The 12,590-nt window shown below is 45.3% G+C and overlaps 1 pseudogene; it reads right to left on the minus strand.

Annotated features, from left to right (window-relative positions):
* Window positions 1–10,667, minus strand: part of LOC116895783 — a 24,024-nt pseudogene extending 13,357 nt beyond the window's left edge.
* Between the last annotated feature and the right edge of the window lie 1,923 nt (window positions 10,668–12,590).

The raw sequence follows: 12,590 nt of genomic DNA on the forward strand, positions 1-12,590 counted from the left end.
AGACTGAAAAGCCAATTATATAGAAATGATCCATCTGCATGTAATATAGTTTGTTTTTGCTATTAAAAACCTCAAATATGTTTTAAAACACTTTAGGGAAAAGAAACAAATCACTTATCTTTAACTCTGGTTTGCACTGTTTTGTTTAGGGTTGGAAGATGTATCTAATCTTGTATTTAAATTAAATAAAACAGCTTCAAAACAAAATGGAATTCACTCAAGCTGAACAAAAGGTGGACCAGTACTGTTAGAGATGTCCTTTCTGGTGTCTTAACACGAACTGGCTGCGAAGCCTGGCTCATAAAAAATTTCAACGAAGATTCATAAAATATAGAATTAACTATTTAAAATGTCTTTAGTTTTATTATGCATATGAGCATTTGCCTCATTCTGAGAGATTTTCCTGTTTTTATGTTCATGCAAGTGTTTGCCTGGAGCCTGTGGAGGTCAGAAGAAGGCATCGAAGTCACTGGAACTGGAGTCATGAACAGCGAGGAGTAAAACCTGGGCTGTCTAGTGGAGCAGCTGGCGTTCTTAGCTGTCGAGCCTTCTCTTCCATCTCAAAATTAATGAAGAATTCACTGGAAACCAGCACATTTATAATATTGTATAATCACCACCTCTATCTACTTCCAAAACACATTTATCCCCCCCCACCCCCAAAGGACAGGCCAACCCATTGAGCTGGTTTCTCCAGTCTTCTCAACCCATCTCTCAGTAATCCTAAGGTAGATTTCCTGATTCTATGTGTTTCATAGAAACAGAACCATAGACATGACTTATGACTTTTTGTGGCTAGGTCTTTTTCACTAAACATAATATTTTGAGGGTTTTCCTTACTGTATCAAGTGTAAGTACTTCATTTTTTATGACTAAGTAATATTCCATCAACTAACCATACTATAATCTGTTTACTTATTTGTTTCTTTGAGTGTTGCAGCGAACTTTATTGGTATTCAAGAGAGTAGAGAGGTCTCCCTAGGCCCTTCTTGTTATTATGGGATCTGGGATGGAAACTGAGGGAGATGCTCAGTGTTGGGGGCCAAGTTGGGACAGGGGACTTCTCAGCAACTGAGGGTCTCTCTCTTGCTTTCAGTGTCCTTGCTGGGGTGGGATGGGTGGTCCAGGGTTTCTTACTCTTTGGAGTCATGTAGGCCAGGAGGTCCACCACTCTGTTGCTGTAGCCACATTCATTGTCATACCAGGAAATGAGCTTTACAAAGTTGTCATTGAGAGCAATGCCAACCCCAGCGTCAAAGGTGGAAGAGTGGGAGTTGCTGTTGAAGTTGCAGGAGACAACCTCCTGGTCCTCAGTGTAGCCCAGGATGCCCTTTAGTGGGCCCTCGATGTCTGCTTCACTACCCTCTTGATGTCATCATACTTGGCAGGTTTCTCCAGGCGGCATGTCAGATCCACAACGGATACATTGGAGGTAAGAACACTGAGGGCCATGCCGGTGAGCTTCCCATTCAGCTCTGGGATGACCTTGCCCACAGCCATGGCAGCACCAGTGGATGCAGGGATGATGTTTTGGGCTGTCCCACGGCCATCACGCCACAGCTTTCCAGAGGGGCCATCCACAGTTTTCTGAGTGGCAGTGATGGCATGGATTGTGGTCATGAACCTTTCCACGATGCCAAAGTCATGGATGACCTTGGCCGGGGTGGTGGTGGTGGTAAGCAGTTGGTGGTGCAGGATGCATTGCTGACAATCTTGAGCGAGTTGTCATATTTCACACTCATCACAAATATGGTGCATAGGCCGAAGGGGCGGAGATGATGACCCTTTTGGCCCCACCCTTCAAGTGGGCCCCCACCTTCTCCATGGTGGTGGAGACACCAGTAGACTCCACAACATACTCAGCACCAGCATCATCTATTCGATGTTAGCGGGATCTCGCTCCTGGAAGATGGTGACGGGCTTCCCATTGATGACAAGCTTCCCATTCTCAGCCTTGATTGTGCCATTGAATTTGCCATGGGTAGAGTCATACTGGAACATGTAAACCATGTAGTTGAGGTCAATGAAGGGGTTGTTGATGGCAACAATCTCCACTTTGCCAACTGCAGAGCAGAAGGTAGCTCTGGTACCCAGGCACCCAATGTGACCAAATCTGTTCACACCGATCTTCACTATCTTGTCTACAGGTCAAGGCTGGCCCTGTATGGAAGATGTGGCTGTCTCTGGAACAGGGAAGAGCAAGAACCATTCATTCGTTTCTTTTTTTTTTTTTTTTTTTTTTTTTTTTTTTTTTTGGAGCTGGGGACGAACCAGGCCTTATGCTTCCTAGGCAAGCTCTACCACTGAGCTAAATCCCCAACCCTCATTCATTCGTTTCTTGATGGACATTTGTATGGTTTCCATCTTTTGAATAATGTTGTTAAGGACAAGTAGCATCTGTTTTAAGCGTTTTTGGTTGTATTATAAGGAGTAAAACTGCTTGGTCGGGGTTGGGGATTTAGCTCAGTGGTAGAGCGCTTGCCTAGCAAGCGCAAGGCCCTGGGTTCAGTCCCCAGTTCCGAAAAATAGAAAAGAAAAAAAAACTGCTTGGTCATACAGAGATTGTATGTTTAGTTGTTTGAGATGCCACCAAACTGCTGTCACCTTACACTCCTACTAGCCTTCCAATTTCTCTCATGTCCTCCACACTTCACTTTTCTTTTATGCACATCTTACTGGGTAAAAAGTAGTACTTCATTATAGTTTTGACCTACATTTCCCTAGTTGCTAATAGTACTGAGCAGACGTGTGTGCATTTTTTTCCATTTGTGTATCTTTAGAGAGATACCTACTGAAGTCCTGTAAGGATTTTATGTATATTAGGTTGTCTTGGGGCTGGGGAGATGGGTTAGCAGTTGAGAGTACTTGCCATTCTTGAAGAGGAACCAGATTTGATATGTAGCACCCACACCAGGGAGCTCCCAGCTGCTGAAACTCAGCTCTAGAGGATTTGATGCTCTCTTCTAGCTTCTGCCACTGCATCCATGTGGCTTTCGTATGCACAGATAAAAATACATAAACGTTTTAAAGAGAAATTAGACTGTTTTGTTGATGAGTTGTAAGAGTTCTTTAATATTCTGGATAGTGATGTTTGTAAATGTTTTCTCTCAGTACTTATTGTGATGGCTTTTCTCAGACGTCAGCTTGACTACATGTGAAATGACCTACAATCCAGAAATGGAGGGCACATGGGTGGTCTGGGTCTTGAGGCAGGAAGACAAAAGCCTTTGATCTGGATCTTGAACATAGGATTTTGATTTGAGTTGGGGTGGCGTATGCCTTTAATTCAAATCTCAAGACACACCTTTAACCTGGGCCATTCCTTCTGTTGAAAGCTTGTATAAGGACAATGGAAGAAGGAAGGGGTTCATTTATTCTCCAACTGTTTGCCTTCTTCACTTTGCCAGCTCATCCATTCCTTCACTGGCATTGGAGCCTAATTCTTGGAGATTCCAGTTTATACAGAAGACCAGCTGAGACACTTAGTCTTGTGGGACTAGCAGCTACTAGATTCTTGGACTGTTGAATTAGTTGGACTACAGCCTATAAGTCATTCCAATCAATGTACGTACACACACACACACACACACACACACACACACACACACACACACACACGGTTCTAGAGGAACAGAACAGAAGTATAAGGATGAATCTTTCAAGTATTTGGAATGGGCTTTAAAATTCACTAACACCTTCTAATTTACTAGCTCCTTCAGCTACTGAAGCCTCTCCAGACACTCTCCTGGGAGCTCAGAGGGTATTGAAGGTCCATGGTGGAAACTATATGTCAAACTTAAAGAAGTAAATGCCTTTGATTATCTTGATTCATCAATTGTGAGTGGCAGTGGGTTTGGTGACCCAGTATAGGCAGCTTGGCAGTATGGGGGAAAATAAGAAAAATGGTGCTGCTGATTGGTTCTCCTATCATCTCTGGATAAAGTGATGAAGGGTAGGGATGAACTGTGTGATAAAATTAACCAACTTCAGAATATGGTGAAGGACAACAATGAACTTAGTGATAAAATTGACCAGTTCCAGATGCACATAAACAGTCTGGTTTTCTAAGTGTGCCCTTGAAGAGAGTCTTCTCTCCAGCAGTCATAGAGCTTGAGTTATGGAAAATCAAACCAAAGCCCTCATATAAGGTTGGCCGAATTACAGTGAAGTTCAAGTCTCGGCCTCAGAGGGCATCATCAGTTAAAATAAGGGCATTCATTGGTAAAGAATGGGATTCTATAACTTGGGGTGGGGCTGTGTGGGAGCTATTGAAGCTGAGAACTTTGATCCTTCATATTCTCAAGGGTTTTATCTGACCAGAGGAAGTAGTACCCTTAGCCCCACTCCTTGAAATATTGCCTTTCTTCATCTTTCACTGAGGAAATTAATTCTCCAGTGTCTGCTAAACCAGTGGTGACTTTCTCTGAAGAAAATGCCAAGCAAGACAATACTGATATTCCTCAAGGCCCACCAATAGTTGCCTCTAGACCTATAACCAGACTCAAGGCAAAGCAGGACCCTAGTGGGGAGGTAGGAAGTGAGCTACACTACTAAGGAACTTATTGAGTTTGCTAGTTTATTCAAGTAGCAGTCTGGGAAATATGTTTGGGAATGGATTTTAATGGTGTGGGATAGTGGGGGAAGGAACATAAAACTAGGTCAGGCTGAGTTTATTGATATGGGCCCTCTGAGTAGAGATTCCAGGTTTAATATGGAAGCTCACACAGTTAAAAAAGGTGTCAGAAATTGAATGGTTAACTGAAGCATTTGTCAAAAGATGGCCTACTGAAAAGGCTCAGGGAAATTGCAATGCTAGGGGTACTCTGTGTAAAACCTAATCCTCCACAGTGGGAAGGAAGAAAAGGTGTGCCCTTTCATGAATCCTACAAGAAGCAAATGGTGAGAGGGGAACCAGCACATTGGAAGAGTTTTGTTGTTGCCCTTTTCCTTGTGCTGAACTTTAGGGTTGGAGATGTTGCTGCTCAATTGGATCAATTAAACGGAATGGGGTTGAATTGGAACCCGAGGTAGCAGGAGCCAGGTGGCAGCATTGAATCGCCAGAGGCAAGGTGATCATGTTTATTATAGTGGGCAGCACAGACAAAACAGTGTTCATAATGACCTAACCTGTAATGCTCAGCATAGGCAAGGTGAATTTTGTGTTTTTGTTTTTGTTTTTGTTTTTTTTTTTGTGATCTTCAATAGAGTTTTATTTATTTTTAACAGTCAAAGGGACTATAAAACTATGTCTTGGGAAAGTGAATTTTGTAATGGCATGACTTGTATGGTCCATTGTACAGGCTAACCAATCATGCATGGTATTTCCAAGTGTAAAATAGATAAGAAGCCTATTGCATTTCCATTTGATTTCTATAAACAGAAAAAATTTTCAAACAAAAGAAGGAAAAGCTACATTGGATCATGGCAAAAGGCAATCTCAACCAGTGAATCAATTTCCAGACTTGAGTCAGTTTGCAGACCTAGAACTGTAGGCAGCTTGGTTCCTGGTTGGGCTAAGGCTAGAGACCCCCAGTGACCTTCAAGGGATAGTAGGAGTTTTGCCTGACTCCTGGGGAAACTAGGCTCCTGTCACTAGCCTCAGCCCTCCATAGATTTGTAGATTTGTGGCCATCAGTCATGTAAGGGCAATGCTCCAAGCCCCTCTACAGTTCATGTAGGCTTAAGACAGATCTCCATTATGAGGTACCTAAAGGCCTGGAGGCTTAACCAATGAACTTTCCTTCCCAGACTCTCCTCCCTGTAAAAGATATTTAATCTCAGGCCCACTCCGAGAAGGGGATGGGGTACGGTTTTACTCATCCACTTTCACTTGACAATAAACACCTTGAAAACATGGACTGCCTCTTTTCTTTGGGATCTGCTGTGGGGATCCTAGAGCCGCTGTCTAATCTCCCGCAGAAGGCCTCCCTGCGCTCCCAGCCTCAGTCACCATCAAGCCCAAGCATCAGAAGACCGTCAAACAAAGGACTCTCCCCATGGGACCAGACAGAGTCCCCCCTTCTCCCTCCAACCTCGGGCTAGATCCAGCCCCTTGGGCCCCCACTCCGTTCTCAGCTCTTCTGCATCATTCCAGCAGTGCCTGAGAACCTGATGTCCCTGGCCTCCTTACAGACCCAGGGACCCCCAAGCCAGCTCCAGCTGTGTCCAATTCCTCAGACTGCACTTCCCCACCCCGGGAGCAGTGTTTCACAGCTGTGTGACACCCACTCGGTGACAGCATGGGGTAAGCAAGGTCAACTTCCTACATCCTGCCTCCCTGAGTAGTGGAGCAGACGCGGGACCCCAATTAACCTACATAGAACCCCTTGAATGAAGGGGTAGCCAGGTTCCCCTGAGGAAGGGCCTTGATAAGACACCTTAAAGTTTTACTGTTATCCTTTTTCCAGTTCTTCTCCAGATGGACCTATGGCCTTTTACAGGATAACTGTACATTGAAGGAAGTACATAGAGTTTCCAGGGTCTGTTTCCAGAATACTGGTTATGAATTCATGCTAATTCTTGGAGATCCTGAGGAACTTTGTGGCCCTCCAGTTAAAGTAGGAGCTTATGAAGGTCAGGTGATTAATGGAGTTTTGGCTGATGTCTGACTCACAGTAGGTCCAGTGGGTCCCTGAACTCATCCTGTGGCTATTTCCACAGTCCCAGAATGTGTAATTAGGGTAGATATACTTAGAAGTTGACAGAATTCTCACATTGGTTCCCTGTGGACTAAGGGCTATTATGTTTGGAAAGGCTAAATGGAAGCCTTTAGAGCTGCCGTTGCCAAATAAAATAGTGAATCAAAAACAGTGTCACCTCCCTGGAGGAACTGTAGAAATTAGTGTCACCATCAAGGACTTGAAAGATGCAGGAGCAGTGGTCCCACCAGAGCTCCTTTAACTTTCCTGTCTGTGCAGTGCAGAAGACAGGTGGATTATGAGGAATGGCAGTTGACTATCAATAGCTTAATCAGGTAGTAGTTCCAACTGCAACTGCCTTACTAGGTGTGGTGTCCTTACTTGAGCAAATTAGCACATCTCCTCCTACCTGCTACGCAGCTATTGATCTAGCAAATGCCTTCTTCTCAGTACCTGTCTGTAAGGACCACCAGAAGCGATTTGCTTCCAGTTGGCAAGGCCAGCAGTATACCCTCACAGTTTTACCTCAAGGATGTATTAACTCGTCAGACCTGTGTCACAACTTAATTAGATGGGCTCTTGATTGTCTCTTGTGCAAAATATCACAGTGGTCCACTATAGTGATGCCATTATGCTGACTGGACAAAGTGAGCAAGAGGTAACCACTACTTTGAACTTGTTGGTAACATATATGCCTATCAGAGGATGGGAAATATATCCAACCAAAATTCAAGGGCCTTCTACCTCAGTGAAATCCTTGGGCATCCAACAGTGTGGGGCATTCACTCTAAGGGGAATTACAAGTTATTATACCTAGCTCACCCCACCCCTACCCCAGCCAAGAAAGAAGCACAGTGTTTAGTGAGCCTATGTGGATTCTAGAGACCGCACATTCCTCACTTGGGTGTGTTACTCCAGCCCATACATCAAGTGACTCGGAAAGCTGCTTGCTTTGTGTGGGGCCTGGAACAGGAGGAGGCTCTTCAACAGGTCCAGGCCGCTCTGCAGGCTGCTCTACCACTTGGACCATGTGATCCAGCCAACCCGATGGTATTGAGTTGTCGGTGGCAGATGGAGATGCTATTTGGAGCCTTTAGCAGGCTCCTGTAGGTGAATCATAGAAGAGACCTTTGGGGTTTTAGAGCAAGGCTGTCCCATCATCTGCAGACAACTATCCTCCCTTTGAAAGACAGCTCTTTGCCTGCTATTGGACTGGAATAGAAACTGAATGTTTGACAATGGCCACCAAGTTCCCATGTGTCCTGAGCTTCCCATCACGAGCTGGGTGTTATCAGTCCCTCAAAGTCATAAAGTAGGACATGCACAGCAGCAGTCCATTACCAAATGGAAGTGGTATATATGTGATCGGGTCCTGAAGACACAAGCAAGTTCCATGAAGAAGTTGTCCATATGGCTATAGTTTCTACTCCTGTTATAATGCTGTCTGCTGCCAAGCATGCACCTAAATTTGCATAGGGTTTTCCCAGTGATTGGTCGACTGAGCAAGAGAATAGTAGGACCTGGTTTACTGACAGCCCTGTATGTTATGCAGGCACCACCCAGAAGTAGACAGCTGCAGTGTCACAGCTACTTTCTGTGACAATCCTGAAAGATACAGATAAAGGGACATTCTTCATAGTGAGCAGAACCTGGGCACTACACATGGTCATACAATTTGTTTGGTAGGAGAAATGGCCAGATATGCAGTTGTTCACTGATTCATGGGCTGTAGCCAGTGGATTGGCTGGATGGTCAAGGACTTGGAAAGATCATGATTGGAAAATTGGTGAGAAAAACATCTGGGGAAGAAGTGTTAGATTTCTACAAATGGGCAGAGGATGTGAAGATATTTGGGTTCCATGTAAATGCTCACCAGAAGTTGACTTCAGCTGAGGAGAAGTTTTATAATCAAGTGGGTAAGATGATCTGTTCTGGGGACAGTCGGCCTCTTTCCCCAGCCATTCCTGCCATTGCCCAATGGGCACATGAACAAAGTGACCCTGGAGTTATACATGGGGTAGACAACATGAGACTTCTCCTCACCAAGGCTGACCTGGCTACAGCTTCTGCCGAGTGCCAGACCTGCCAACAGCACAGACCAACTCATATGAGCCCAGATATGGCACCATGTCCTGGGGTGATCAGCCAGCAACCTGGTGGCAGGTTGACTACATTGGGCCACTTCCTTCATGGAAAGGACAACGCTTTGTACTTACTGTAGTAGATACTTATTCTGGCTATTGATTTGCCTTTTTTGCCCATAATGCTTCTGCCAAAACCACCATCTGTGGACTTATAAAATGCCTTATCTACCAACGTGGTATTCCACATAGTATTGGTTCTAACCAAGAAACTCACTTCACAACCAGAAAAGTGTGATAGTGGCCCATGATCATGGAATCTTACTATGTTCTCCAAAATCCTGCAGCAGCTGGCCTGATAGAAAGATGGAATGAAGGGACCCTTTGAAGACACAGTTACAGTGACAATTAGGTGACAGCAGCCTGGGCGCGGGGGGCGGGGGGGCTGGGACACGGTTCTCTAGAAGACAGTGTTCGCTTTGAATTAGTATTCAATATATGGTACAGTTTCTCACATAGCCAGGATCCATGATTCCAGGAATCAAGGGTGGAAAAGGGAATAGTTCCACTCACTATCATTCCTAGTGACTCACTAGGAAAGTTTCTGCTTCTTGTTCCTGAGACCTGAAGTTCTGCTGGCCTAGAAGTTTTGGTTCCAGAGTGGAGAACACTCGTGCCAGGAACCACAACAAACATTCCACTGGACTGGTAGCTCAGGCTGTCAAGTACAGGCTAAGAAGGAGTATAACAGTGTTAGGAGGCGTGATAGGTTCAGATTACCGTGGGAAGCTGGATTGCTTCTCCACAATGGAGGTAAGAAAGATTATGTCTGGAGTGCTGGGTAGAGGGAAGATAGAGATGATTTGCCTCCCACCCCTCCAGGCTTATAGTTTCACAGTTTATCTGATGTGTGTGGGTGGGGCTGGGATAGGGTAGAGAGAGCCATTTTCTCTCTGAAATCCAAACAGGTTACACCAGAAAGGGCTGTCGGAATGCTGAGCCTGCCCTACTTTTCATGGTAGCCCTTACACTCCTGTGACTTGTTGCTTGGCTGCCAGTGTTGACTTTGTAGGATCTGTGGTGTGGCAGGTGTAGAAGCCGCTCTCAAACTGTCGGTGCTGGCTAAGCCTGTGGCTGGCTAAGCTTGTGGACTAGCGGGTTGAGCATCTGCCTGCAGCAGAGGTGTGCTGCCATTGGGCATGTGGGCGTGGGAAACGCCTGAGCAGCAGCTTTATTCCAGCAAGCATCCCTCGGGCTCTGAGAGTGTAGACTATAGTCAGGACAAAGCAGTGCTGGGATAGGGGTGAGGTGAGGCGTGGGTACTGAATGGTCCTGCTCGCCCTTGGCCTAATTTCTCTATCCCAGCTCTCTGTGGTATCAGTGCACAATTGATCTCCCTTCACTTCTCAGAGGCAAGGGCCATGGTTTCCTCCAGAAAGCACCCTTTGTTCCCTTCGGCAGTTCCTCATACTTCCCACTGTGTGGACCCAAGTTTGTAAATCTGTTTCCAAGGCACAACCACGTTGGTTCTCAGGGTGGATAATCACTCAACCAGACTCTGAGAGTAGAGGCCTTTGGAGCTCAGGGCTGTAAAAATCATAGGGGCTTCTGTTTCCTGACAAGCAGAGTTTGACTTTAAGACTGTCCTAAGATGAGTGTCTAGGGTGGGCAGTGAGCGAGTTAGGATCAGCCACTGCCTTCTCCTCTCTGTTCCCTCTGTGGATCACTGATATCTTGTTGGTGTCACAGTTTTTGTGACAATATCTTTTGTGTCTTAGGCCAGACCCCAACTTACTATCTTCTAGCCTTAGCCACCTAAATGCAGGATTGCAGACACAAGTGTCATCATGTAGGGTGCCAGCCTGTGTGCCTGGAGTCTCAGAGGCTTGCCTTTTGCCTTTCGCCTTTCTACATGGTGGCAAGGACACTCTTTCTCACCTGACTCCATGTTGTTTCTTTTACCAATTTAAAGCCCAGTGTTCCTGGTTTTCACTTGGTCTCTAACTGTCCCCCACCGGCTGTCACACTCTTGGGGCTTTCCTTATGGTGCATCTTTCCCATGCAGCCGTGTGCCTCCTCTCTGTGCTGTTTGAAACTCATGGGGTCATTGGAAGGTGGCCAATGTTTCTAACCCGCCATTTAAACCAGTCTTTCATGTAACTTTCCTCTTTAAAGCTTCCTAAGGCAGGCCTAGATCATAAGAACTACCTGCCACTTAATTTCCGCATAGTCCCAGTTCTCCATCTTCAGCCTCTCATTCCCGGGCAGCTTCTGGTCATGGTTAGAATGTTGGTTAGCGCTAGTGCTGTACTCAGATCCTGCCCTGCACCTCAGCAAAGAAGAGTACTCTTACAATAAAGGGGCTGGGACTACATCTTTTTTTTTTTTTTTTTTTAAACTTCTTGCTACGTGTACGGGTTAAGTTAGGAGCAAATCAAGTTGGTAAATCACAAGAAATCACATAGCAGGCCCAGGCACTATGGCCTTTAGCTGTTTACATCCAGATACTTTTGTTATCTGGATATAAGAGAGGAGAGGACACGGTGGCTGATCCTAGCTCGCTCACTGCCTACCCTAGGCACTTTATTAGGGGTCTTAGAATCAAACTCTGCTTGTCAGGAAACAGAAGCCCTTATGATTTTTACATCTCTGAGCTCCAAAGGCCTCTATTCTCTGACAAACTTGGGACAAACTAACTGAGGTGCCTATTAACATATCAACACCAACTTGGCCTCCAGGTTCTTCCAGCGTCCCTCAGTACCTACCTATGACAGGTTCCTCCTGCTGGTGCCTCCTAGCCTAATCTCTTCAGCCTAGAGCTGGGCCTGCCCTTCCCTCAGCTGCTCTTTCCTATGTAATTCAGTCGTGTTTGCTACTGTCCGTTTACCCTTTTACCCATTTGGGCTCTGTCTCCTCTCCCCTCCCCCACATTACATGGCCATGATCACTTTGGACCCTTCCAGATAGCCTCTGACTATGCTCTCTCTTTTGTCTACGATAAACTTTCTCCTCCACCACACCTAAGGGCAGTCATGCCTTTCTCTTTCTTGAGACTTGGAGAAGTGAAGTAATCATTTCCTAGCCCCACCTATGACTGAGCAGTGAATGACACAGTTTTGATCAAGGGTCAAAGCAAAAATAATATTCACATAAAAGGTTGGGTATAAAGACTCAGTCTGTTTTGATCCTTTTCAACAACATCACAACGGCAAGATACTTGGGTGTTAGCTGCATGTGGTGGTCTAAGACTGTAATCCTTGGGAAAGGCTGAGGAGGGTAGATCATTCAACACCAGCCTGGTGTACTTAGGGAGTTCAAGTCTGGCTTGAGCTACGTGGGGAGACCCTGTCTAAAAATCTCCCAGGCATGGTGACACCTGCCTTTAATCCCAGTACTCTCAAGGCAGAGGCAGGCAGATCTCTGTGAATTAAGGCCAGTCTGATCTACCTAGTGAGTTCCAGAACATCCAGTGCAGAGAGACAATGTCACAAACAAACAAAAACAAACAAACAAACAAACAAAAAAACCCAGCAACCTAAACCCCAAACCCCAAAACCAAATCTAGCACTCGAGAGGCTGAGGCAGGAATATTTCTGAGTTTGAGGCCAGCCTGGTCTACAGAGTGAGTTTCAGGATAGACAGGGTTACACAGAAAAACAAGAACAAAAACAAACAAACAAACAATAGAAGTTGTAGAAAAACTAAAATCTTGACAGGTTGATAATGTCAGGTACCTGTACAGTACATGTTACAGTCCAATGTGGAGAATACAAATCCACACAAATGTTCTCAACTGAATTGTGACAAATGTGCAAAACTGTTCAAGGGAGAGCATCCACCTTTTCAACAAATAGTTTCAGCAAGTATCACC

Source organism: Rattus rattus, chromosome 3 (genome assembly GCF_011064425.1).
Source record: "Rattus rattus isolate New Zealand chromosome 3, Rrattus_CSIRO_v1, whole genome shotgun sequence".
Classification (NCBI taxonomy): domain Eukaryota; kingdom Metazoa; phylum Chordata; class Mammalia; order Rodentia; family Muridae; genus Rattus; species Rattus rattus.